Raw genomic sequence first — 27920 nt, 5'->3', positions numbered from 1 at the left:
CGCAGCAGACTGAGAAGGCAGCCCTGTGACAGGAACTGGTCATGGCTCTGCTGGCAGATACCAAGCTGACGACTTCCAAAATCACAGACAACTCACGTTTAAATAGGACCCTCATTTTCCTTGCTGGGGCTCGGGTTTATCAGTGTGATCTTGGCTAGGTCACAGACAACAGGAGAGAAGCAATTTTGCAGTTTTCTTAAAACTTTCATCTTTTTAATCACCCATTCCCATTTCAGGAGAGCAACAAACATCCTCTGTTACTAGTATAAATGTCCACTGCAAGATGGGAATTAAAGAGGCTAGTGTTTATAGCAGCACTGCTATTTGATGCCAAAAATAAGTCTGATGTTTCTATTCAGGAATAGGAAATAACACTCTGAACAGGCAAGTCACTCCCCAATGGACTTTCTTTGAATTTTCTCCAAAGGCTATTTCCTTTTCCTAAATGTGGGAAATACTTCCTGTCTGTGAATAAGCACAACCCATATGCTGAGAAGAAAATTTAATAAAACAAACAAAAAGAAAACAAACAAAAGGACCTTTGTTCTGGAAAGAAATGGCACCAGCTATGCTCAGGAAGCATAAAGAAACCCAACGGATGAGAGAGTAGACAAACCCTAAATAGATTTCATATAAGATGATTAAAAGTGGTTCCTTTGCTGTATATTTGGCAACACGTGAGATCGTGAGTCAGACATATATCCCTTTCCTTTCAGTACTGTTGCTTGCAGTTCATGAATAAGTAAATGATTAAGAACACTTCAGATTTGGCATTAGCAGACATATTACCTGTCTCTTGTTGTTTCAATCACGCCTACAGCTCTGCCCAGCGTAGAGGTTCTCTATGTTGTCAAGCTTTGCTCAGCTCCACTGAGTAGCAGGAGACATTTCAGAGTCCCCCAAACTCAACACTGTACCTGATCCGTATGGATTTATAGACTACCACCTTTAATCGAGACATTCCTGACTCAATTCCAAGCTGGATCCATCTACACTCACTACTCCAGGGCTTGGTTGTGCTTGTTGTCTGCATGTACAGTACAGCATCAGTGATCAGGATTTCAAAGAGAAATCTATTAAACCTGGAAATTTCCAAAACAGCTCACAAAAGTTACCATACGTGGATGTATATCATGGAAGAAAAAATACCTTTTTACAACATCTATAAAACCCTGATTATAATAAATGTCTGCTTAATTAATACATCAGGACATAAAGCCATTTATTCTCCTCTCATTTGCTATCATTCTCCCTGTTCAGATTTAATAATGCAAAAAGGTTGCTCAGATGCCAAACAGTAAAAATAATAAAAATACATTCATCATTGATACGAAAAGCAGAAATGCCTGGCAGTACTGCTGGCACAGAGAATACAGCCAAATAGCGTTTCACCCAAAAATCTTTAAAACATACAATGAAATATATGATACGATAAACAAAGCAGCCTGAAAAATGCATGGAGAACTGTGAAACAGGTGCCCAGAATAACCATTATTACAACAGGCACACTAAATGGGAGGGAGAAAGGGGCAGAGAGAGAAAGGGAGAGAGGGAAAAAAGCTTTCAAGACAGTTAAATTCATGAGGGCTACAGAGCCTCAAATTGAAATTATCTCACTCTGCACTGATAAATAAAGTAGCTCTGGTACCTAAATCATGACACTAACTATACGTTTCGATTTTTTTAAGTAGTGATTAGGTGGATACTCAGGGGAACCTACTAGCCTTCACAGAGATAACAGACTCAACTTAATATCAACTTAAAAAGAGACTTGAATTCTAACCAATCTCATGTAATGAATTGAAATTCTATAGCTTTCAGAGGAAAAAAAAAAAAAAAAAGATAAAAAAGCGATGTGGCTCCATTCTCTAACTTGCTGTCAGGAAATATAATTTGTGCTCTTGGTGATTCACCTAGCTCATATGCAGCATGCAAATTTATTTCCCTAATAATCAGACCTGGAGATTGCCCAAGAGGATTAATAGCATCATTCCTTATGACCGCCAGGATATTATGCACCTCTGACATGGAAAAATTGTGTTAGTTCTACAGAGAAAACGCAAGGATATTTGTCCTGCTAGACAATATAATAGGCTGGTGCATCATCAGATTACAATGTCATTTCAAAAACCTTGAATACAAATAATGTACAGTGGGGGAAATGTTGGTACAACCTCCCTTAATTCAGTAGCCTTGAATTCACATGTATTTTTTTGCCTATGTTTTTTTTTTTCCTCTCCCCATTATAGTCTGTAGAACACTACAAGAAAAAGGCAAAGGTATTTTATATTAAAACCATATCTTTTTGTTTGTTCTTATGTTATTCTTTGAGAATAGCCTATATGGACACTGCAGGGAAAAAAATAACATAAAACCCACGGCTTCCAGTTTTTCAAAGAGCTGAATACACCCACAGCTACAGTATACTGTATTCCATATGTGAATACAGAGCAATTTATTTGCACAATTGCTTAATTTTGATTTGCAAGTCAAAGCAATGTGTTCTGCAGGCTCTGGTATTCACATAGGAAGAATTTTAATTTTTAAAATCTTTTTAAAGGAGTTGGTCAGGAATTTTCTAAAAAAAGAAATGTTTCCTGCTGTACTTTAGACCAAAGAACACTGCCTTAGAGACAAGACAAAATTTCATTATTATGCGCATGGGAGCAATAAGATTAGCTCCTATTGCTGCCCCTAAGGTGGAGCAGCAGGAGGAACCAATGGGACGATGCTAATGTGTATGTTAATAGTATTCTCCTAGAAGAAGTTGGGATAATTAAACATGTACCATCTCTTTAAGACAGAACTGCACACATTTTCTTCGGATGGGTGTTTACAAGATTTCCAATTTCAGGTCACAGCCATTTCTGAGATTGCTTAAGAAAGAGATGGGAATAACTTATCTTATTCATGTATTCAAAGAACCTTATAAAATGTGCAAAATATAACAGTTTTAAGGGGCAAAACATGCATCTTGCCTTGACAGACCTGCTTTATTATGTGTAGTGTTGTACACTGACCTAATATATTGAACATTTTTAGCTAATACACCTTGTAGGAACCAGCCTTTAATGTGATGGATTTTATAGTATCTCATTAGGGTGTGTTTATATAACCTGATACTAAACACATTTTCAGATTCATGTTCCTTATTAAAATTGTGAGCCATATTGATTTTTAGTTGAACAGCAACAGAGTCATTTTAATATTAAGAAAGGCTGCTCTGAAGTTATTTTCACAGATCACAACTACTGTGACACAAACAGTGCACATATCTCTCATCTTTCTTTACAGCCTCAATTATAAGAATCAGGATGTGTTACCCCACCTGCTCTTCTATTGGTTGAGCAATTCTCTGCCTCCATTTAGAACGCCAAAAAGCATTTTTATTTATTGGTTTGGGGGTGTTGTTTTTAAATATACATTCGTGACAAGACCCCAAACAGTATTTATATTTTTCCTTATAAAGAACCGTGTGTTTTAAAAAACAAAATACCTTAATGCATCTGCTTTTCAAGTTTCCATAACAAACTGAGTAGCTATAGCAATGTTTACTCTAATACAGCAAACACAAAAACTTAGCATTCCGAGCAGTGTAAAAAAAATAATGACTTTGACATCCTAATGTCTCCATTTTGTAAACCAGTCTTCAAAGGTAAATCTAATGTCAGCAGTAAATAGAGTGGCTCCAATATTTCTCTGAGGAGTCATGGGGAAATAATGATCTTCGAGGCACTGTAAATAGTTTAAATTATTGGAAGGTCCTTGTAAGAAATGAGATATGAGAATTAAAAAAAATAAACTCGATTTCTTTATTGTGAAGTTCGGGCATTTGGAGGTAGCCCAAATTTTAAATGCAAATATTTAGAGAGAGAAATTATCGCCTCTGAGACAAGCAAATCATACACTTATTCCTGACTCTTATTGATTTAATGAACAGTTTGTTAATATAATGCCGTTTGAGAAACGAAAAACAGACATAGAAGAGTAGGTGTTCATTACATTCCTGCATTTTTAAGTTCAACCTTTAAGTCTTCAGCAGGGAAGAGGCTTGACATTAAATTGCAGCATATAGAAACTACTAGACTTAATACAGCCACTTGCGCGCTTTCAATTTAACTACACCTGTTACTTTGGCTACAACACCACAGAAGCAGTTCAGGAGTCTCAAGTAATTGCTATATTTGGCCTAAGAAATGTAAGGTCTGAACCCATTCTCCGAAAGCAGATTTCCCTTTATTTTGCCCCTGGCATGCTATTCATTATTAAACATTAAAGTTGTGTCAATTACTTACTTCCATAGTTTATTATTATCCTGGTTATTCTACCAGCTAATCAACTCTTTTCTAAAACATGTCTAGCAGTGACTTTGAATTGATGTACAGAATAGAATTATTTGTGCAAATTTCTTTTGTTTCTTGTTAACCACAGAAATTGGTTAATTACTTTAATCCCCACAACCCCTCAAAAAGAAAGTATCTTGATTTACCAATTTATTTTTAATCAATATTAGGCTGAGCTTTGAAAGTTGACTATTCAGCCAATGTAATACACTGCACTGAGAGAAAGAAAAAATATTTTATACATGTCCTTTAAAGCAGGCTGAAAACACCTTCATCTGAAAGACTTTGTTAGCTTTATCAGATCCAGGGCTCTTCTGTTTGAGGTGTAATTATTTTACCATTATTACATGCAAGGCTTTTAACAGAACAGTCATTCCCTCTATTTAAGCAGTACGTTTTATAATTTATTACATCTCTTTGGTCATCAACTCGCTATACAAACAGTTGGTCACCAGTGACCAATTACATTAAGGTTAAGCAACATAACTTTAAATTAGAAATAAGCTAATGTATCTTCATCAAGGGCCTGCTGTGTTTTCAGTGCTGTTTATGAGATGATACTAAATGTGGATATGGAGCACGCTCACTGGGACCAATTCCTATCGGCCTGAAAACGGGAAAGTCTTGAGCCTGCTCAGGTCCAGAGCTAATTAATGGGATAACATCTGCTTGACGCATTCTGCTGTAGTCATTTCTATCAACTTCACTGTGAAGATGCATGGGAAACTATCAGAGAAATAAGTATCTATGCTGAACCATATTAATCTGTAGTGAGTCTAAAAATGGGAATTTCAATTCTCCTATTATCCTAGGGATGGGCGGGGGGGGGGGAAGAGGGCGCAGGGCTTGTTTCTTGGATTATACAATTTCTTTATTTGTAGCATAGGATATATATTTAGTTCTGTTTGCATGCATATGCTTGCATATACACATGCTATTCAACTGCATGTGGGCTTGTTTTGTGTGTGTGCTGCTGTTTTTTTTTTTTTTAAGAAAGAACGCAGCAGCAGATGAAGATGACCATGCTCCTCATGCAACAATCAATTTTATACAGGAAGACGGTGAAGTGGTTTTATTGCATTACTTAAAACCACAGCATGAATTGCTAAATTAAAAATACAGTACTGTAAAACAGGCTTCCAAAGTGATAAGCTCACTTACTTTATTTTATCAGCATGTGTACAACGCACAGTGGTATGAAGGGCCAGGCACCTATTCTGATTTGAGATTTAAATAAATACAACATGAAGAAAATACTGACCCCCACAAAAAAAAAAAACAAACACAACAGAATCTTTTTCTGAAAACCCCACAGACTTCTCCTCGCCTGAATTTTATCATTTTGTCTGAAAATTACTGGGCAATTTTAATTACAGTGAGATGCTTAAAGCTGCATTTTGCTCCCGAGTTTTTCCTGGTGAAGTCCTGTAGGGCACGGAATCAGACTGCTGAGGAGAGTCATTACATTTTTACACATGTACGCTTTTATCTGTACCTGTGCCTACACGTATGTAAAATCTATGAAATTAACACACTTTTAAAAAATGTCTATACTGTAAATATATATATGTATATGTTCATATAAAGCATATATATACACCTAAAAACATATACAAATATGCATGTCTGTGTGTGTATACATGGAGGGAGAAAGAGAGAGACAAAAAGCTAAACCAGAAACAGGTATGCGCCAGTAAATGTCTGAGTTTGGAGTGGCAAAACCAGAAGAAATCATACCATTTTCTTTATATTATTATTATGGTTGCCTAAGCTATGATTTACAGGTTTAATTCTTTCAAGCTAATGCATACGAATGAATTGCATAAGAACAAAAAAAAAGGAGGGAGGTCCTTATAATAATGAAATTACGTTAATAGTCATTCACCTTTACCTAAGAGGTTATGAGTTCATATGTCAACTCTATGGAATATTTTCCATAATTTGTTTGCCATTGTGTACATTCTATTTATTTGTTTGCTACAAGGTATTGAAATATTCAGGCTATTGGGAATTAAATGCTTATTTGACTAACAATGCTTATCTGTAAATTAATGGTATGAAACATGGAGTTTTCTAAAAGGCTGTCACTCAGTTTTATTTATGGAGATACTACTGAGACAAGATTCAAGGTCTTTCAAATAACTCTAACATCTCAGGCTTAGGGGAGGAAAAACATTATTTACTTAACATTTTTAACAATCTTATATGATTGTGTCAATTACTGAAATGAAATAGTGCTTGCTTTTGTCCCATGCAAATGACAATTGCACAATGAACCAAGGAAGGTATGTTGCACAGGCAGTAGCCAGAAAGGCTTTGTTTTCAACTTTTGTGTGTGCGTGTGTCTATGGGGAGGGAGCTTAGAGAGTGAAGGAATGGGATTTAAAGACCTACATAATGCAAAATTCTTATGTGACCCATTACATGAGACCAAAAAACACATTTGATTTTTAATTTGCTTAAGCATACAAGATGGTCAGCTTCACCGCTGTTGCAATATTCTGATTCGCAGGTAGGATTAATAGAATGCACACAGCTACTGTTCTTTTCCTTTCTCCTGAAAACGTGCCATGAGGCAATACAGTCTTAACAGGGGTGAATCCTCAGTTCTGTTACTCTATCTACCCTGTCAATGTTATTTGAACCCTTTATTTTCCTTAAGGGGCTCATTCAGCTGTCCTAATATGTATACAGTGATAATATAGTCATACGCATAATAAAAAAGAGCTTCAAAATTATAGTCAGCTTAGTAATAATGCAGTGCTGTGCTGGAGTGATTGGCAACTGTTGATCCAATTATATAACTGGTTGCTTCTTAAAATTCAGGGATATGAGATTGATATATAATGTGCTGTAAAGTGTAAAAGAACTGGACAGGAAATAAGGCGGGCTGAATTTTTTAGTGCTTTGATCAAATTAGAACCAGGTTGATGAAAGGAAATGCCTTGGGTTCTCTGCTTGAAGTTTTGTGTTATACAAAAGGCTCTTGAAATGATCAATTTTGCACATGTCACTCAGTAAGTTTAGAGCAAACCAGTCTCTGTCTGTGCCAGGGAAGGCCTCTGCAACAGATCACTCACAATGTCACTCCGCACTGGACATAAAATCTGGCAGATGTTCAGAAATGAAAGTGATGAGCCGAAGGAGGGACAGGCACAAATCATAGGAATACCCCGGATTCGCAGGTTTGTTTTTCAGGTTTCAGCACAGCCCGTATTTTGACTCAAGAAACACAGATCGAGAAAGACAGAAAAGGGTCATCTGGTGAATCCCCCAGAAATAAATGCAGGATTATCTTTGCTGCTGTTCTTTCAAGCATTTATCTAGCTAACTCACTAACTAGCTTTCATCCATTGTAACCCTCTGCCTGTCCCCTGCTTTTAAAACAGCTACTATTATTTATGAAGTGCTGTAGATGTGCAGTGAGAAGCACAGGGACTTTTTACTCTTATTTTTCCTTGAGGACAACTTAAAAGGAGAGAAAAAAGCACGTATGAAAAGGCACCTTGCAGGTAAGGCTGTGGTTCTTCTGTCACTTGGTCTGTCTCTGAAGAATGACTCCATAGTGGTTAGGCCTGTATGAGACACAACCTCTCTGGTACTTTTCTGGGATCAATCTCTCTGTACTATATGCTACTCAATGTAGTGATTTAAATCCCACAGTTTCAGTCTTAATGCATTAACATTTCAGCACTCCTCAAATACATCCTGGAAATCTGTCTCCTCCTCATAATTCTTATTCCCAAATCAGGAATCATGTAAGATTTGAAGTGAGGCACCTGAGTCCAGTATACATCCATACCTCTGCCAAAAATATAGTATGGTGATTTACTAATAAATACACTCGGGGTAGAGGGAAGAGCCGGGTAGAGAAACAATTAAATTCCCAAGCCAGAGTACAACAAAATTTCTTGCGATACCCACTGCCACAAAGAACAGGGAGGAACTACTGAAGGAGCCATCAACATTAAAACCTGCTGAATTTCTGTTACCCTCAGGATAGTACCTGCACAGAAACTCTTTTGTTTTGGCATAATTCCCGCTGCAAGGAACGCCTTCAGAAAACAGGGTTTCCAGAAATAATATTATAGGATGGGGAGCACTGACGGATCGGTGCAGTAACCTTCACCTAGGCCTTCCAATTCAGTTTTGTGTGAATTACATCAAATTGCGGTGGGTATTTGTGTTGGATGCAGAGTAGTTGAATAGCTGCCCATTTCTACACCAAAGCAGCTCTTTTGAAGTTGATTGGTGTTCCCCAGTAACAGAAACACTGCACAGCATCGAAAATGACAGGACATCACAGTGCAATTTCACTAAAAAAGATGCATGGTGTATTATATGAATAATATTTTTCTGAGTTCCAAGATTGGAGTTAGAGAAATGTCTTTACAATTTGTATGTGAGAGACTCCTCGACTCTAGTGGCAGACATTCACGAGAGCACACACTAATAAGGTATAATTTGACAATACGGTAGAGGTCCATCTTTCCAGTTCTATTACCTGTGAAAGATACAGTTCCTTGTGCCAACTTGGTTGCACAGCAGTAGCATTTTGCTCTGCAGCCAAAAAAACAAGGATCTGGCAAGAGAGATGAAATGCTAAAACACTGGGCCAGCAGAGATCAGAGTACATGAAGGGGATGGCACTGCACTGGGATGAAGGCATCACCTCTAGCACTGCCCGCTGGCTGACGGACAGTAACTCTTACCAACTATATCAGCAAAAGCATGACATAGCGCTGGCTTTCAGGGCGGAAGAGCAAGGGAAACCTTCCCTGTGCAGATGCACAAGCCTGGCCATCCTTCTCCAGTACAAGAATGGGAACTGCTCCTCCAGTGGTCCCCTCCCAGGCCCCCACACTGACACGCTGCAGCAGGGTCCAGCTGGGCCGTGCTTATTCATGATGTCGCAGAAACACGGAGCTGCGGATCGAGCAGCAGTGGTGGCACTCGAGACACGTACCAAGGAATGGCGCTAACCTGGGTTTTCATTCTCACCGCGCTCCCTGAAAACACACTATATCATGACAACTTGTTGTTATGAAAACATAAGAAACAGGGTAGAATGAATATAGTTTAAATAATAGCTTATTTAAAGTATTCTCCATAACATTTGCTTTTCTTTTTTTTTTTTTTTTCATTAGATCACACTTAATACGATTCCACGACATCAATGCTGTGGATGAAATTGAAAGCTGTATTCTTCTAAATGTGTTCCTAACATTCCATTTTTTAGAGAGCTGCCAGGGGCTATTCTGCATTCCCACAACTGCTACAAATGTAACATATTGTTTTGCAATAAAAATTAGCTATAAAAGCGTGAAAAATGCCAGAGATCCAAATGTGAGAAACAAGAGAAGGGGGTACGGCTTTCGCACCCTTTTAGTGGACATTTTATTTATTTTTCAAATGGAGTAGACATATTTATAGCTACTGTATTTCAATTATCTCTAATTTCACACATTTTATGCAAATTCTAGACATTTTAATTGCAAATGAGAAGGGAACTTATTTTTAAAAGTGGAGCAACACAACATTTCAGATCTCAATTTTAATTCCAAATTTATCTACATCACTGTTAAAAAACTTTTAAAACCTCATTTACACTGTGACCTAGAATTAGGTGCAATTTAAAACAAAAACAAAAACAAAAGACCTCCATACCAATTAGTTACATCGCCAAAACCTTTTTCACACGTTCTTAAATCTTTTCTTTTTAAATCAAAATTTTTAGGTAGGAAAGTTTAGGAAGTTGAAATGACATTATTAATCGGTGACACATTATTTCAACAAGAGTCAGTAATTTAATAGTATTGTCCATAACTGATGAAAATTAATACATTACCCACCCTATTTTCTCTTTCTGTCTCCATGACTTCAGTAACCTAGGGCATGGGTTATTAGCTCAATCCGTGCTTAGCTGTCACTCAATGGGAAATTCTTTCAAGAGGATAAACCACAACTCAGCGTTTGGCTGGATAAAAATTCCCACTATACATTAAAAGCATTAGTGACAAATATCTCTCTTTTCCAAGTAGTATTCCCAGTAGCTTGCTCTTACTGAACATTAATAAGCATATGGCCTTCAATGCTAAATAAAACGTTTGTGACAAATTCAAAACCAGTTGAACCTGTGCTGGTCTTAAGCAGGGACAATTTTCTAATGGATCCTAGGGCTCCAAATCAAACTAAGGGTCTGGGGATTTGATCCATGATGCTGGGTTTGAGCAGACCGCGTACATTGCACGTGAGACACTCGGTACCTGTGCAGACCCCTCCACCCTATAACCTGATGGCTTTGGCCCCAACCAGCCAATAAGACCTGGGTTTTGGTAAATACTGCCTTAAATTTTGCCATCCAAAATCCATCCTCTAGAAACACTATTCCCAAACAATAAAATACAGACTGAAAATGAGGTCTCTTTAAGCAGAAGTACTAGCTTTGGTACTGCACTTTACCCTCAAGCAGCTACCCCATCCCTACCTTTTACTACACACACACACACTGATGTACACAGACGCAATCACAGGTTTAAAATCACACATGTGCCTATGGAGCTCTCTAAGTTGAGAATACAGTCCTCGACTTCTCACTATCCAATGAAAAGATCTTTAAAAGTTCCAGCTATTTACTGAAATGCATAAAATAATTTTATTATAAATGGAAATTTACTGTCTGAAATGTGTGGGGTTTTTCTCTGCTTTCATTCTATTTGGTAATTTATTTAAATGCATTCAAAAACGCATTCAAAAAATGAGACATAGCACTTCAGTTAAGACATCTGTATTTCAAACCAACATCTTCAGGACTGTGAGCAGCTCTGTTAATAGTCTTTTTATTTGATTAGGGTAATCTGCTGCCATGCTGTCTTAATCTTTATCCACTACCTTTTAACCAATCAATATTTTAGGGTTACAGATTTGGAAGGTAAATGATAATTTTGTAGATAAACTCTCTAGGCACTGCTGACATGGTATGGTTGCATATTTAGTATCTTTTCAGAGGATTCACAACTCCAGCAATGTAAGAATCTGCCCAGAAAAAAAAGTTAAACCTTAAATTTTCAAAGCTGTGTGCAGGGATTTGGCCACCTGACTCCTATTAATGTCAATGAAAATTTAGGGGTAAGAAAAGCAATGTCTTTTCCCTCAGATCATTTCTTCTTTGAAAGGAACCAGAGAACAAGACAGAGGAAATGAAAAGCCACTTTGTACCGCAGGCTGAGACCAGCAAGGCCTGCTGTTGAGGCAGGAAGTATACAGAAGTAGAACATTTGTTCACTAAATGAGCGCGCCTCTCCACACGTGTCAAAATAGGTAGGTATGAGAAGTTCAGAGGGAAAAAAATTAGATTTTGTGGTTTTAAAACATCATTAAAATATATATTTTTTAATTTTGCTCAGCTAAAATTATCTGTTGCTTATGATATTAATTTTGCTGCAGATAAAATTAGTTGTCAGACCTCTGTTTATGGCCTAATTACCTTTTGTAATGAAAAAAAAAAACCCAACAACAAACAAAAAAAAACAAACGGGAGCAGAAGAAATAAAAGGAATAACAATAAAATACAGTTATCTACTTTCCAGCAAGGAAGGTTCTTAGTGATGCATTACCTGTGTGGATTTCACCAGTGCTATGTATGTCTTTCACATACATGAAACCAGTTTTGCTTGGGCTGTTTTGCCCATCTGGGCAGTACTAGCTTCTGCCTGCCCGCGCTTCCATGCCTGGGGACAGGCAGGATGGGCCAAACCGCCCTCTGTTACTTCTGGAACACTGGAACTCTTGAAATTATTCGAGTCCCTTTTAGTAAGGGAGCAAGTCAGGGAGATTTGTGGACAATGTCTTGAAAAAACAGCCACTGTAAATAACTGTACTTTTTTTGAAATATTTGTCCACTTTGATTCCAGTTTTGGAAACAGGAAATCATTTTTATATTGGTTAGAAGTGGGTGCTAGGTATGCCACTGAAAAGCTGCAAGATTTGTAAACAAATGGACGGAGCCCAGTGTTACAGTGCTACGGATGTTAGAAACTAGCACATTTTGGTCTCATTTCAGTCCTCTCTACACATATTGCCCAATCCTTCAGCAAGGAGGAAGTACCACAAACACTGTGCATATTTCTTAATAGCTTTTCCCATTACAGTAACCTGAAAATGTAAATCCATTTGTACAGCATTCATGTTAATCAAGTTGCAGCCACAATACCATCTGAACTACAGCTCTACCTAGCAGAGCTTGGGAGTGGTGCATATAGAAGATGAGTGAATCTGGCCTCAGACAGAAGTTGTTCTTTGAAGCGTTCTGTGCAGCATTGCCATAAGATCTGCCCAGCTACATTTTTTAATATATTTGACAAACAAAAAATTTATATCTGTGTTCATGTCACAAGATGTAAACGTCTCTTTCATGGTAGGAAAAATCCTGCTCCCTGGAAGTGATTCTAATCTAATCTGACATGTGGTATTTGTAAACGTACTTTAGTGTCCCAACCTATTTACAGTGTTTACATAAAACCCCCCGAAATCTCCACATTCCTTGAAAAGTTAATCCAGTACAAATATTGACTGGCTGTCAATTGAGCATTATTGACTTGCTCCAGGACTATGCTTTATTGCCTGAACTGATGAAACTTGTTTTCTTTGCTAAACTTAATTTATTTTTGGCCCCATTTGAATGAAATACCATTTGCTAGACTGCACCTCTTCCACTCTCTGCTATGGGGCTGCCTCTTCCAGTTAGCTAGAGTGGTAGGACAGCCAAAGTACTTTGCTGTGTGCAACAGGAACTTACAGAATAAAGCCAACAACCCAGTCTGTATTTTACAAAAAGGACCCGGGCCAACACCAGTCCTATCTCCTATAAACATTTGGTCCACACCAGCTCCAATACAGCGATTGCTCTCTTTGCAACCACATCTGGTTGTACAGAGCAGTGTTTCCAGAAAGGCTGGAAGGGTCTATGAACCCTTCAGAGTCTGTAAAAAGTATCTATGAAAAGCAAACTGATTACCAGGAGGCTTAAATTCCCAGTGTAGCAGTCTACACCTTCACTACGAGGTTGGTTTTTTTTAAGGAATTCTGAAATTCTAAAAGCTGAAAACCTTGGATGTCTTTGCATCTTTTTATCAGGAATAGTACAAATCAGGTTGTCCAGAAACCAAATTTCATGAAACAAACACACTCATCATATTTGGAACATCCAAGAAAACATTATTTATCATTTCATTTTTTAAAAAAATCTCTATTTTCTAGATACAGCAAACAAGAAACCCAAAATAGCAACTTTCACAACATTCCCTGATTCTGCAACAAATTCCATCACATGTTTTAAGTTCTAACCCCCAGGGTCAAGTGAAATTGACAATAAATCTTAGGAAGGATTCAATATTGTTAAGCTGCAAAACCCAAAATCTATTATGAAAGATTTATCGAAACTTATAAAAAAATGAACCCAAAATGCTTCAGTCAATGCAAGGAAAGACAAAAGGGTGGAATGGCAGACAGGGAAGGAAATGTGGATCTTGAATGACCATAGCAAGTCATAAAGCAGGTACTCCTCTCTGATCTCAAAACAACATTTAGGAAGGAATTTCCTGAAAATTCCAGTTAAGACAGACATAGGGGGGTTTGTTGTTGTTGCTGTGGGGTTTCTTTGTAAGGGAATGTAACAGAGCAGACACTTACTCTTTGCAGGAGTGCTATCTGCTTCTCCACACGGGGATGCTTTATGCACCACGTACAACTCCAGGGCAGTATTTGGTGCCAAGACAGGATGGTGTCACCGTCTGTTCCTTCTTCTGTTCTCATCAACAGTCTGGTGAAAGAGGGGCAAAGAGAAAAAAAAAAAATGGGGATATGTCATATTACTACATCTTCATTTAATATTCTTTATAACTTCTTATGTCTAGCTCAGGTGAAGAGACAGTCCAATTCTTTTAATCAAACATACTCAGATTACCTTTTGGGGAACTGAACAAAGTCATGACAGTTTTGCTCTCAGATTGGCAACCACACAGCAAGTTTATTCTTGTCTAATTATTTTTTTTATTTTAGCCCTTACAAATCACTTTTTCTACACGATTTCCTTTCCTTTTAAATGAAAGGCTGCTTCTAAACATTTGACAAATGGAAGAATATATCCTGTAACACCAGCTATATCAAGAATGCACCTGCCCTCTGTTAAGATACTTTGGCTAACTTCAATAAGGTTAAATGTTAATATTTTCATTAGTTTATTGGTTAGCAAGTTTTGGGGGTTGGGTTGGTTGTTGGTTTTTTTTTTTTTAAAAGAAAAACAGATCTTATCACAAATTTTACTTTTTTTTTTTAAATACAAAAGGGGCTGCTTTGTGATAAGATCTTTTTTTTTTTCTTTTAACAAAACATGTGTTATCATTCAAATCCTGTCAAATGAGTTCAAGGTGTCTAAAGCAGTTTAGCTAACAGGCTCCACGAGCGTCACAGTAGAACCACCATATGTCCCAGTTTGAAGTGACTGTCTCCTCTGCTTTTCCTTCAGCAGAGCCCATGCTGCTCACTCTCATCCCCACTGACCATGTGAGGAACAAGAAGAAGCGCCGTGTCAGATGGCAAGAGAGCAAAGCAGCCCTGCTCCCCCCCAAAAACTGCTAAAGACCACCAACTGATTCAACAGTGGCTATCCTCTGCCAGATGTCACTAAGAGTTACCGTTTTCCCGTAAAATGTTATTTGGATATTAGATGTGGGATGGGAAAATTGGTGTCTTAACAGGCCACTTCCTTTTCCAACAGCTTTAGCCATAGAAAATTAAATTCTTGATTTATCCAACAGGTCTGATATTATCCTCATTCCTATAAGTGTGCTACTGCATGAAGTCATTGTGCACCTGCAATTTAAGTAGCTGATGTAACATCTGCAGTCATACCTCCAGGAACACAAAGTCTGCTGCTCTGCAGCAGCAGTTCTACCAAATTCTCCCATCCTGCCCCAGCCACTGGGGTTTCCTCTCACACATACTTCTGTGGGAAACATACTCTGTTGCTCTTCCTCCCCCAGACACTCTCCCAATGTTCAGCTCAATCAGAACGTGAAACACTCCATGCTTTTTTTTATTCTTTTTTTCTTTTTCTTTTTTTTTTTTACATACTGTAACTGATATTAAAACCATTTTCTGGTACAGTATATATAACTGCTTTCTCTGGGTTTCAAAAAAAGGATTGAAAGTATTCTGTAGCCATTTTCACCTCCTGCTCCTTGTTCACACAGCTTACTTTAGGCACGAAAAGAGGAGCCGCTTGTGCTCTGAGACACAGCATCCACGTGCTCACATGAGTGCAAACACAAACCCAGAGCATTCCACAAGCTTCACTAGGGCTGCATGGTACCCTCAAGAAAAAAGCTGTATACCAGAGGTGTGCACTCGTGTGAGAGACACAGGCAGGGGCAGCACAGGGGCCACAGGAGGCGGTTGTGCAGCACAACAGGCCTGGCTAACACTGGGTGTTTAAGGTGAGGCATAATCATTTAACATACAGATGGCGTATCAGTTTACATCTCACACTGAGAGTTCGTGCTTGGTTATACCAGAAAAGGGAGAAACAAATTATAACAGAGTCAGAAAGCCCCTGAAAAGCAAGGCTGGGGGGGGCCCCAGATGTACTTGAACCAGCCACAATCACACCATCAGCATGAGGTGTAAAAAGTACCAAAACAAGATGAAAACACTGATGCTCCATATGTTAAAAAGCTTGGGTTTTGCTCTAGCCCAAAATCCTTCCCTCCCCACATACCTGTACATAATAATAATAATCATAATAAAAAATAAGCCCTCAAGATCAAATAGTCAGTGATATCTTAGAAGAAAAAAAGAAGACAGGCTTAAGAAACCAAATCCTTGTAATAAATAATATATTATGAGTTAAGGAGATGAAGTGACAAAGTGGTGCACCTCTAATCTCTTCCCTGCAACAGCGAGAAGAGCTGAATCACTTGCACAACATTTTTCTTTAAGCATGTTCAGGGATTGCTCCTACACTCAGCTTTCTCTAAGAATATCACTCTTTACTAATTTAGCAGATTGACTAAGGTACATACCAGCAGCATAATCAGTTTTAACATGTTATTTTAACTTTTAAAAATTAAATTTCGGAACATTCTCTTATTAGAATATAATTGACTATTTCAGGGCAGGTTTAAATCAGGGATGAGAGACTCAAGCTATTTAACTGATGCAAACTCAGTTCTCTTTTTGGGGTTCAGAGGTAAGGCCCTTCCTCACAAATCTCTGGTGTTCAATGCTAAGTTGTCAAGCCCAGCAGCTGTGGCAGCCTCCTGACGGCTCTGACATCAGTCTAATGTAAATTTTGCATGTGGTCCATACTCAGAGACCCACTGCAGCCTTGCAGTGCATCAGAGGCCATCTCACTCAGGATTTCCAGTTGTTCTTTTATTTCAAACCTGAAATGATGCCTATCCACCTGAACAATGATTTTAAATAACAATCTATACAAGAAAAAACATCCAGCAGCATGGCAAAGATACCCGGTACATAAAGAAAATTAACTAGCCCATTTTTCTAAGCAATAAATTCAATGTCACCTTTTTATACCTTCTGCCCCCTTGTCTAATGTCACTCAACAGATTCCTACCAGTGTCGTGCAGCTATTTCAGGCAAGATAGGGGTAAAGTCCATGAGCAAGAACGTCCCACCTTACACCAGTCCTGTGCTTCTCTACCAAGGGCACATCCCTTCAGTTTTTCCTCTCTTAGCTTTGCCATCTGGGGAAAAAAGGTCTCTGCAACATTCCGGGCCTAAAAGCCATCACACTGAAGCGCAATAGCTTTTATGAAAAAAAAATATTCCTTCCAAGCAATAATTGTTGAAGGAGGGAACGCTTTTGGTGTAATACACCACATGCGAATTTTATAATGAAAACTCAGGCAGCAATATATAACAAAAGACTGCATGACATGATGTTTATTTTTAGAATGAATGACAGTTTGGCATTCTGGTATGATAGGTGTAAACAGAATAGAACCTCTATTTTGTTTTTAACAGCCCAGAAGCTGGACAGATTTTTTTGTTGTTGTTGTTATGTAATTATTTCTCGCATGGTGTTAGCACACTTTCATGCCTGCATAAGCCTGGTATATATGTGATTGCACTAAAAACTCCTGTATCTTGACAGGTCAAGCAGTAAATGATGAGAATGTAACTTAGTTCAAATATTAACAAGTTAGAAACTGCTTCCATGATGACTTCATACCTAACCATCTTTTCTAATTTGTTTTCTTAGTCCAAGAACGCATTTCAACTTGGGGGGGGGGGGGGGGGCAAAGGAAAGGGGGGGGAGAGAAAAAAGAAAAGAGGGGAAGAGAGAAAAAAAGACAAAAAAAGAAAAAAGAGAAAAAAGAAAGAAAAAATAAAAAGAAACAACAGCAGAGTGTTTTGTTAGCAATAAAGTAGCAGATTTCAAATTCCAAGTTAATTATTTTTGACATTAATTATTTTAGTATTGCAGAGATTTTTGAATGATGCAATGATCATCAGAAACAACTGTGCCCACAATTATGTCTAAATAGAGTTGTTACTGGTCATCAGCTCAGAAGACCACACTGACACAGCTCATAATCCAAGTCAAACACACACAAGTAGGAGAACTAAGAAAGTGTAAGAATAGTATTAAAGGATTAAGAAAATTCTAGAAAAAAGCGGAGTCAGCGGCAAATGCAAGTAATTTGTTTTAAAGTTTGGCTTTTCTTCAATAGTGTTAGAGACAATCCCAAAGAGAATTTAGAATTGAGAACATATTTTGCAAAATATTTGCTTGTAGCACAGTGCTTTTGTATTGAAAATCAACTTGCCTACCAAATAATTTCTGTTTAGAATAGAGTTTTTTATGTCCCACAGAATTCACCAGCGGTGACCAACGCTGCTAAAGCCATGTTGTTTCGCGCTGATGGAATTGTCTCATAAGGCACAAGGAGAAAAGAAATAATGGGGCCAGGAGTAGCAGCCTCATCTTCTGCCCTCTGCAGGATGCGCTGGCTTTTTCCTAGAATTCACACTTTTTCTTCTATACCACATCCCACATTTCTGTTTACACTTTCCCATTGCCGCTCCATCTTCTTTCCCTACTGAAGTCTTGCATCCTCCTTCTACCTCACTCTCTTTATAGCAACCCTGTTTCCCCTCCCATCTTTCAGTTGGTTTATTTTCTCACCATGATGAAAGTGGATGCCAAAACTGCGAGCTGGTTTGGCCTTCCCAGTGCAGAGCAGTGAGAAAAGGAGTCATCGCTACAAACCTGCACGAGTGACAGCTATTACTGCTGGCAAAGGCAGGAACTGCAGTTAGTTTTTAAGAAGATTAAAAAAAAGGGGGAAAAAAGCAGGAGAGGAAAGCAGGGAAGACACCTTTTTTCAGCCCAGCTATTTGAGAGAGAATTGCTGTAATTTTGTCTCTCCTGAATCTTCTCACTAGGCAAGCTTACTGAGGAAGGCAGATTTCTAGTTCTTAAAAGTGCAATAATTCACACTTTTCTAGAAGAAGTTTTATTAGTTTGAAATTTACACTTGACCATTTCTAAATTCTAGGACAAGACTAAAAACTGAAAAAAAGTCCAAGAAAGAGAAACAGAAAGATGGACAGACAAGAAAGAAGACAAAACCATATAGTGCTGGGAAAAAGAAAAAAAAAAAAAAGACAAAGATTTTCACTTTGTCTGGCACAGTGTTTTCATGTTTTTTAAATTGTTCTGTATTTTCACAGCTTCCGTTGATATTTCTGAAATATGGAATTTGCATTTTCTAGGTGGGGAATGCTGCCAAAGCTGTTAATCCCAGGCAGATGTAAAGTTGCACCACTATATTTTGATGTGGCTCCTTAAAAACAACTTAAAAGGGTAAAAAAACCTCAACAAAACAACCACCCAACAACCACCACAAATATTCACTAACCCATATGGTCAATAATTGCTGTTTAATAGTCCTCCTATTACAAACCTAAAAAGCAGCAGCCAGAATTACCAGTAGAGTATTAATAAACAGGAATGAGTTAATAGTGCATAAAGACCTTCTAGTGGAACAGTGGGGGAGTTGAATATTCTTTTCTTAAGTCAGCTGTAAGTAATTACTACATGGTGTGCTTCTGACTATTACCATAACAGAGCAATTGGACGTGAAGAATGGATAATAGTATGGACATGGAGGTATTTTTAGAATATCAGCAGTGAGGCAGGTAAATGCCCTACTCAGGCACAAACCTTTAAATAAGTTTAAATAACTTTTCCTAATGACACCTAGCCTGAGCAGAATTTTGAAAAGATCAATCTAATAAATTATTTAAAGTAACTTTATAAAGACATGTCTGTGATATGTAAATAAGGGAAATGGCAAAAAAATCCCACGCAGACATTAAGCAAGCAGCCAGCATTACGGTAACTACATAATCACAGGTTTCTCTCCGTTTCTTTTAGAGCAGTGCCTTCATCTGTTTGAATGCGGACTGTGCTTCGCTCGCTTCCATTGGCTGCCCAGGTGAAAACTAAAATATTCAAGTAAGAACTGTAACTGTGATTGCAGGAGTTGTGGGTTTTCTACAATTGAGTTAGTTGTCCTCAGTGATTTAATGATGCATATCATTTATTTTAAAATATTGTTATAGGAGCATTCACTGAGATGCAGCTTCGTGTTCAAAGGACTGTCCATTATGTTATGCAGCAGGGCTTTTCATGTACAACTACAGGCTGAGATATTGTCTATTGACACAACATATGCTCTCAGATAAAAACAGCTTGAGACTTTTGATTCAGAGAGTAGTAATTTTGAAAATGCACAGAAATATAATTTAAGGAATATTTTGAATTTTTCAGGCTGTAGGTCTTTCTCCTGCTATGTTGCTACACAGGGCAGATGTTGATTTTTCAATTTGCAGGTTTGTTAAGCATCATGGAATGTTTCAGTTCTCAATCAAGAATATTCTTCCCAAGTGGTTGCAAAGTCCTGTGCCTGAAAATAAATGCATGTCCTTTTTGCTTCTTAGCAGCACGTGTTCTGCATTCAGTAGAAGCATAAAATAGATAATACGATGCCATTTATCGGACCAATATATACATTTTAAGCCACAGGATCTCAGAATCCAATGTATTTGCAGGTTATGTTCTACAAACACAGTTTATATAAGACAAGAGGCAATTCCATTTACAGTGTGTCATACCAACAGTGCTATTCAGAAAAGTAGTATATACCATGCACAATGATGTCCTCAGTATTGTGTCCTCATGTGCCACTATACTGGTCAGCTACCAATGACCTTATAAAAGCAACAGTCCCTGCATACAGAATTTTAATGATGAACAGCATAGTAGGTGAGAAGTACGTGCATATATGTTCCCTCTTCCTCGAATTCTTCGTTTCTCATTTGCATGCATACCAACAGACAGGATAAAATAATTTTGGCTCCCCTAAAGACAGAGATTGTGATGCTGAGTTCCCCCACAGTATTTGCTGTCTTCAACAGTGGTTTATGACTAATCTGCTGCAATGTCATTGATATTAGTCCTATGTTTTCATGTAACAATTAGATACAGCTATAGAAATCACATTGTGCCAGATCCATGTCTGCACAGAGTTGCTGACTTCAGGGCATTTTATCAAGATGGGTTTGGCCCTTTGCAGTCTTCTGCCCCATTAAATCTGAAGATTATGTGTTGTTCTTAGGCAGTCCACTGTTATCATAATGGAGAGCTGATGTTATAATGTGGGTCAAACAAACAGCTAATTGTTCTTGGGCATGGCTTGAGCAAAAACAGAATGGAGAGGCTGAAGACGTTAATAATAGTACTTGGTGCGATTATAATAGATAGCTTCTATCAGAGGATTTAAAATCACTTTGCAAGCACATTGCTAAGCGTTTTTGATACTCCCATTTGAAAGTGAGACCATCATCTTAAGACCATGCTCATACATTTAGATACTGGAGCAGTAAGAGTTTAAACAATCAAGAAAGCAATACATGATAAAAGGCAAGCTTTAGAGAGTCACACTAAATGAGCCAACTTGGAATCAAAGCAAGAGTTTGCGAGGGTGTTTTTAAACAAACAGGCTAAATAAAAAGAAAACAAGTAGGCAACATTAAGAATAAAAAATGCATATGGACAAGGGTTGGTTGTTTTGCTGGGTTTTGGGGTGTGTTTTTTTTTTTCTCCAAAAATTTAAAAAAAACCAAACACATTTGCTGGTTCCTTTCGTTTTTCTGTGCTACCGCACATCCAGCAACTGCTTTTGCAAAAGGATGGCACAGAGAAACCTATGTGCCTATGTGGTTAGAGGTCTCCAGTCGAGACCAGGACTCAGCACAACCTGCTGGATTGCAGGGGCAGACTTTCTAAATGTAAGCAGTTTCAAGCAAAGGACTGACTTCTCACATGCCTAGAAAGGGTTTAGGATATTTCTGGTACTGTAGACACACACACACACACTTTTACACACATTTATTAGAATATTAAACAATAATACACCAGGCTATATGCTGTATGGAAAAATCCTATGGAAAGGTAGAGACTTATACAGGTAAGGCAGAGAAAGGCTGAGAAGGAAACACAAAGAAAAGTGAAGCGGTGACACAGAAGTCACAAAATTGCAGCTGGAATCAAGGTCACCCAAACTGACTCAAAGTTGATTATGGGCAGAATAAATCTGCAGCTCTGCGGCTGACGTGGGAAGCGGGGCGTAGGGGGAGGCCCTGGCGAAAGTATGAAAAATAAGGTGACTTAACACTGTTCAAAAAGTTTCAACATGCAGGAAAACAACACAAAAACTGATCTAAGAAGTTGTCAGCCAGAGATGAAGGCACAGAATGCACGAGAGCATGGTAGCTGCAGACAACCATTTTTCTCTAGTGGTAGATACCATTACAAAAATATTACTGCGCAAGTTCCCTGCATCTTTCCATTCCTCAGCCACATTCTTCAGAGGTCTTTCTGTAAGGACCAAGAGGGATGTAGTCAGCAAAAAGATGACAACAGAGGCATTACCACTTGTCTAGGACATTTGACATATTTATGGAGAATAAAATTCAATTGTCTAAATTATTAGCCCTAGGGAAATTGTTTTGTAGTTCTCATTCAAGCTGTTACTCAGGATGCATTCTGTCCTTCAGAACAACCTGAAGCTGGTCCTGCAATGTGAATTCTTTGAAAACAAGAGAATGGATTATTTTAAAATGATTCTTCACGAAGTCTGGATATATTTTAAAGTTTTCCAGTATGGCACACCGGCCTTATATCTTCCAGCTTAAAATAAGGTGGAATCACTGAATCAATAGTTATATGTAGAAGTATTTGGGTTAACAAAACAGTCCCATTATACATTTCTACAAAACTAAACTTCCAGAAGAATCCTCAAGCCACCTGAGGCCAAAACACAACTTTGATCAAGGTATCAGTCTCTCCTGTCCCTGCAGCGTCCCTTGGATATCTCTTGAGAACGTACTGAGCATATTCAAACCTCCTTCAGTGATGGGCTCAGTGCTAAGGTGTTTAAGGTCCATGACTATGCATCATTTCCTTAAAATGGCCTATTTTTGCATTCTTGCTCTTGAATGAGATAGTAAAATGAAACACTTTTTTAAAAAATCAGAACTGAATCATTCATGCATGGCTGCAATTGTTACTCGTATTTCACTGGCATTTCAAGATCTCAGGCAAAAGTGGGACACTGGTCTCGGAGCATGTATTAAGAAACATCACCTTCCCCAAAGAGCTTTCCGTTAGACAAGAGACACACACATGGGAGGAGCTATATGGTATCCTTACCCAATATTGTACAGAAAGAGCAATTTGTCTGAACACTGAGCCTTTATAAAGTATGCGACATAAACTTTCAATGGGTGATGAGGGAAGACCTTCAAAGATTGCAACAATTTTTAGTTTTATTCACCCATCTACGTATGCATCCGATATAAACTACAGGCTGCAAAGAGTTGCCTTCTGTCCCCACTTTTGCAAATGTAGTCACTTCGCTTAATCATATATCGGAGGATATTTTTTGATAGGGAACAGTGTAATTGTTTTGCAAGCTGAACTGAGAAGCAGATATTCTAGCTGCAAAAAATAACACAGCAACCCGCTGATCACTGGGCAGAGGTCTTTAGCTGAGATGGTGCCTCCAAGTTTATCAAACACTTCTGCCCATGAGCATGCATCAAAGTTGCTTTGACCACATTAATCTCAAGTCAGCTGCTTTTCATTTATGTCTCAGCTTCACCAAGACACAATATCAGAGAAGAAGGTGATCCGAGGGGACAGGCAGTATTGACGTAGTAATGAAATTACAGCCCATAACATTTTTTAGTCAGAGCCCGTGGTTTCAGCTAACTGTTGAATAAGATCAGTTACAGACCTGGGACACCTCTATTAGAAGAGAAATTTGAAGAAAGGAAAGAATGAGAAATTTTTGCAGCAATTCCAAGCAATCTCTGAGGAGAAACAAAGTCATGGTCTTCACAGGTGCCCAGGTTTGGCTAACAAGGCTCCTGTCTCCCACAGCCCATCTCACATGGGGTCTTGATCAATTTGTTCGCTATCTGGAAAAGTTGTGTTAGCCAGGGAATGCTTGAAGAACAGAAAATTTACCCAAGACTGACTAGGATCAGGACAAAGGGATACAAGCTGCACGAGGGGAAGTTTAGGTTGGATATTAGGGAAAACTTCTTCACCGAAAGGGCTGTCAGGCATTGGAACAGGCTGCCCAGGGAAGTGGTTGAGTCTCCATCCCTGGAGGTATTTAAAAGAAGGGTAGACGTGGTGCTCGAGGACATGGTTTAGTGGTGGACTTGGCAGTGCTAGGTTAACGGTTGGACTCGATCTTAAGGGTCTTTTCCAACCTTAACGATTCTATGATTCTAAGCTGTACCCAGCTCTCTGCTCACTCCTTTCAGCCTCGCTGCAGGGATGATTCAACTACCTGAGTTTCAGGGGTCGAACTGCTGTATATTAAGAGAAAGCAGCATTGTTTTGGGGTACCCACAATGCTGAGCTGAGCACCCTAGTGGGTGGATAGCTAGGGGCTGGACAAACAGCAAGGACTACCATACACTGCAACAGTTCCCATTTGTCAATTGGGGACCCCCAAACCACCATAACTTTTGCAAAGAGGCATCACTCTCCCATTTCAAATAAGATTTCAACATTTTTACTACAGCTTTTTGTTGGCCAGGAATAATTGCCATTCATCCCATACACCGCACAGTTGTGTGTATGCTGTGACTCAAAATTGCCTCTAGAAAAGCAGTTTTGTTTCAAGTCCAACTTCTGATTTCACGCAGTATCACTCATTAACTAAGCAAAGCTGACACCGGCCTCATTTATTGGAATAACGGCTAGGCCTCATTTTACTCACTTGCACTGACATGACGACCTGGAAATATTCCCACCTCTCCCTACCGTTCTTTTTGAGAACTGAATGAAGCTGAAGCTGTTTCTTCAGCTGCTTGAAACATGCACTGCTTTTTCCCCTTCTGCCTTGCTATCATTTCTACTCTCCAAACACACTTTTATTCTTCTCCCACTTAATTCATCCTTCATAATTACAAATTCCCTTAAGATCCTTTCCTATTAGCCAGGTTTCTTAGTTACCCCTAATGGGCCATCCACTTACAGGTACCATCATTTGCCAGCCTGATCACATTTCTCCACGTACTGCAGTTTGTAGGGTAGCTTTCTGTTAACTCTTCACAAGGTATCATTTTCCTCAGTCTGGCCCCAGACTGCAAAGGTTCCCAGTGCCTTTAGCACGGTCCTTGGCAGCCAAGGTTTAAAATGACATCTCCCATTACTTCTAACTTCGTGGCAAGGTGTCCGACAAGAGCATAAGGAGTGAGGACATCACCAGAAGACTAAAAGACGGACTCTTCCCAAGCCTTGCCAGAGACATACGGTTTGGGACAAGCCTCCTTGCTGCTTGCTCCGTTGGGCCTGTAATGGCTGCAGGGAGAGTATCTAAAGCTGGGAAAAACAGCCAGGCCTTCCAGAAGTAGAGAAAATTAATAGATTGACATTCTCAAAATCCTTTCATTTTGCTGTTATTGCTAGCTTTTATTAAAAATGTTGTTAAAATCCAACCTGTTTCTATGGAGAGGTTCAATTTCAACAAAGCAGAATTTTCTGATGGAAAACATTTCATCATAAAAAACATTCAACCAGTTCTACTGATAAATTTCCACATTCTTTTCCTGACTAGAGCCAGGGACAACTCTATGAATGTCTCCTGAGGAAAAGGAGTTCCTTAGTTGGAAAAAGGCAAGATGTTTATTCTTCCTTGGAAGTATGAGCAAAGCAGCAGCTGATTAATAGTGAAAGCAGTATCAAGAGAAATGTATGCTAAGTTTCAGCACAGAATTAATTTCTATGGGTAAATATGTATAAATTCCTTACAGTAATAGAATGTGCTGCAAAATTCAACAGATTTCTCACCGTAATGGTGTAAGTAATCAAGGAATATATTAAGGAAGAATAACAAGAGAGAGAGACTGAAAAATGCCTTTCAACATTTCCTTTACTGAGTACATGGTGTAGCTACTGCAGTAGTCCATATGTTAATTTCATCCTAAATTTTTAGACTAGTAGATACAAGGAAGCAAAACCCTCACTATCTGACTTCAGTAGATCTATATCCATTTACAAATTCTGAGGATTGTCCTGATCAGTTTAATGACAAGAAAGAGAGGGGTACCAAGTATTTTAGTGGATACCTCACAGAAAATATTTTAGTAATTTTCAGTGTGAAGCCTTTTAAGCTTCTTGAAATAAGGGCTACACAGCTGGGGAGGGAGGCAGAAATCCAAACCCAAAATGCTCCCCTGCCCCATCCTCACATGGACTGGTAAAGAAGTTCAAAATTCATGGGAACTGAGCATGCAAAATCAACCCTGAAGGCCAGAATTGGCCATATCCTGAATGAGGAGACTTCTTGGAAGAAAATTTAAGATTTAATCCACTTAAAGTAGAACAGTCAATTGATAGCCTGTTTGCCACTAAGTTCACTTATTCAACAGCAATAAAAATAATGCAACAATTACATTCATAAATGAAACACTATATGTAAAGGATTAGCTCAAGCTTTCTGGGCTGAATTGTACTCTCCAAAAGCCACATAGCCTGCCTAAAAATACTAAATAAAGAGAAAGTCTCGCTGACATGCACTATTTATTGACGTTTATATAATGCCAGTACATAAGCAAATATTTTAACCTTTTTCTGCACCTCAGTATTCCAGTCTCAGTTTCTAATAATGACAATAAGCAGTTCCTAAATTAAATGCTACTACACTATTTCCCAAAATAGTGACACCAAAACAGAGCAAAACAAAATACAACGGCATTTTTTAAAAGATGTAATGATCAGCAAAAACGATGCATAAAGCCATTATTTTTTGCTGGGCTTTGTTGTGACAGTTACCATGGCTAACCCATTAACATATTTGCTGTACAAGTATGGTCATTCTACGGCCTTAATTAACTTTCAAGTGGAGAGTGCTGTGGCTTACCACTTATTAAATATCCACTACAATAAGTTACAGTTTTACCCTCCCAACCTCACTTAGCCAAGACATCTAGAAGAACCAGCTTTCTATCTGACTATAATTTTGTAATTGCTTTTTACTGAAATTATGTTGAAACCGGACCCCCTATGTAAATGTATTTTGCCTGGTTCATCTAAAATTGGCCACCCCTAATCAGATCTGGTTGATATTTGATTGAATAAGTGGAAAATTAAGTTTCTCTCTGATAATGCTTTGCTTTTTCCTCCCTTTCATTATTTATAATGTAGGCATTTTTTTTGGTGAAATTTGAAAGCGTGCCCCCTAGAGAACAGCAGAAGACAGACACATCGAAAAGGCTGCTTTGAAAGCTACTCTACTTCTAGTACAACACACAAACAGTGTAGTTACACGAAGCAAAGCTAATTTCAGCAAGCACTTTATTCATGAAGAAAGCAATGCTATTTGAGATTTAATCGAGTCAGAATTAGGTTTTGTGATTAGCTAGGCTGAGCTGTTAAGGTATAGTCATAATGATATCATTATTTCCACACACCCATGTGGCATGAGCATCGTCAAGTAGCATAATGCTCTGTATGCTTAAACTTGTATGCTGCCAGCTAAAAGCAACTGAATCCACCTCCACCAGGCGTTCCACTGAGTATAAAATAGGACTTGAGTTTGGGAAAAAAAAAAATACTTCTACAAAGGGAACACATGAAAAGGCCACAGGAGTGCACAACTGAAAAATATATAAAAATGCAAATTTCCCTAAACTTCATCTTTGGATGGACTGAAGCATAAGTGAGAACTTCAACAAAGCTATAGAAAAAGATGACAGGTCTGAGTTTCAGAAATTTAAGACAGCAGTAGGATTAGACACTTTGGGTTGTCTTCGCATACATTTCTTATGGGAGTTAATTCCATTTGACATGCAAGACCAAAGCAAGATTACAGAGGCATAGCCCCATGGCGAGGTGTATGCTGTAGCTAAAAGCTGGGATTTGAATAATTGTGCAGGCTTACTCCAAGAATCAGGCGAGAACAGAAT

At 38.4% G+C, this 27920-nt stretch overlaps 1 long non-coding RNA gene across 6 annotated transcripts in view; it reads right to left on the bottom strand.

The window, feature by feature from the left end:
- The window catches only part of LOC148053065 (uncharacterized), a 511817-nt gene that overhangs the window by 142383 nt on the left and 341514 nt on the right, over window positions 1-27920 (bottom strand). For all 6 annotated transcript variants that reach the window (XR_015708546.1, XR_015708549.1, XR_015708548.1 and 3 more), the window contains one exon: window positions 14034-14163. This is a non-coding gene — a long non-coding RNA (uncharacterized LOC148053065). The remainder of the gene's footprint in view (window positions 1-14033; window positions 14164-27920) is intronic.

The sequence above is a fragment of the Nipponia nippon genome, unplaced genomic scaffold, assembly GCF_047370975.1.
Source record: "Nipponia nippon isolate SJK-2023a ecotype South Korea unplaced genomic scaffold, ASM4737097v1 scaffold_4, whole genome shotgun sequence".
NCBI lineage: Eukaryota > Metazoa > Chordata > Aves > Pelecaniformes > Threskiornithidae > Nipponia > Nipponia nippon.
This window is presented reverse-complemented; position numbering and strand designations above follow the sequence as displayed.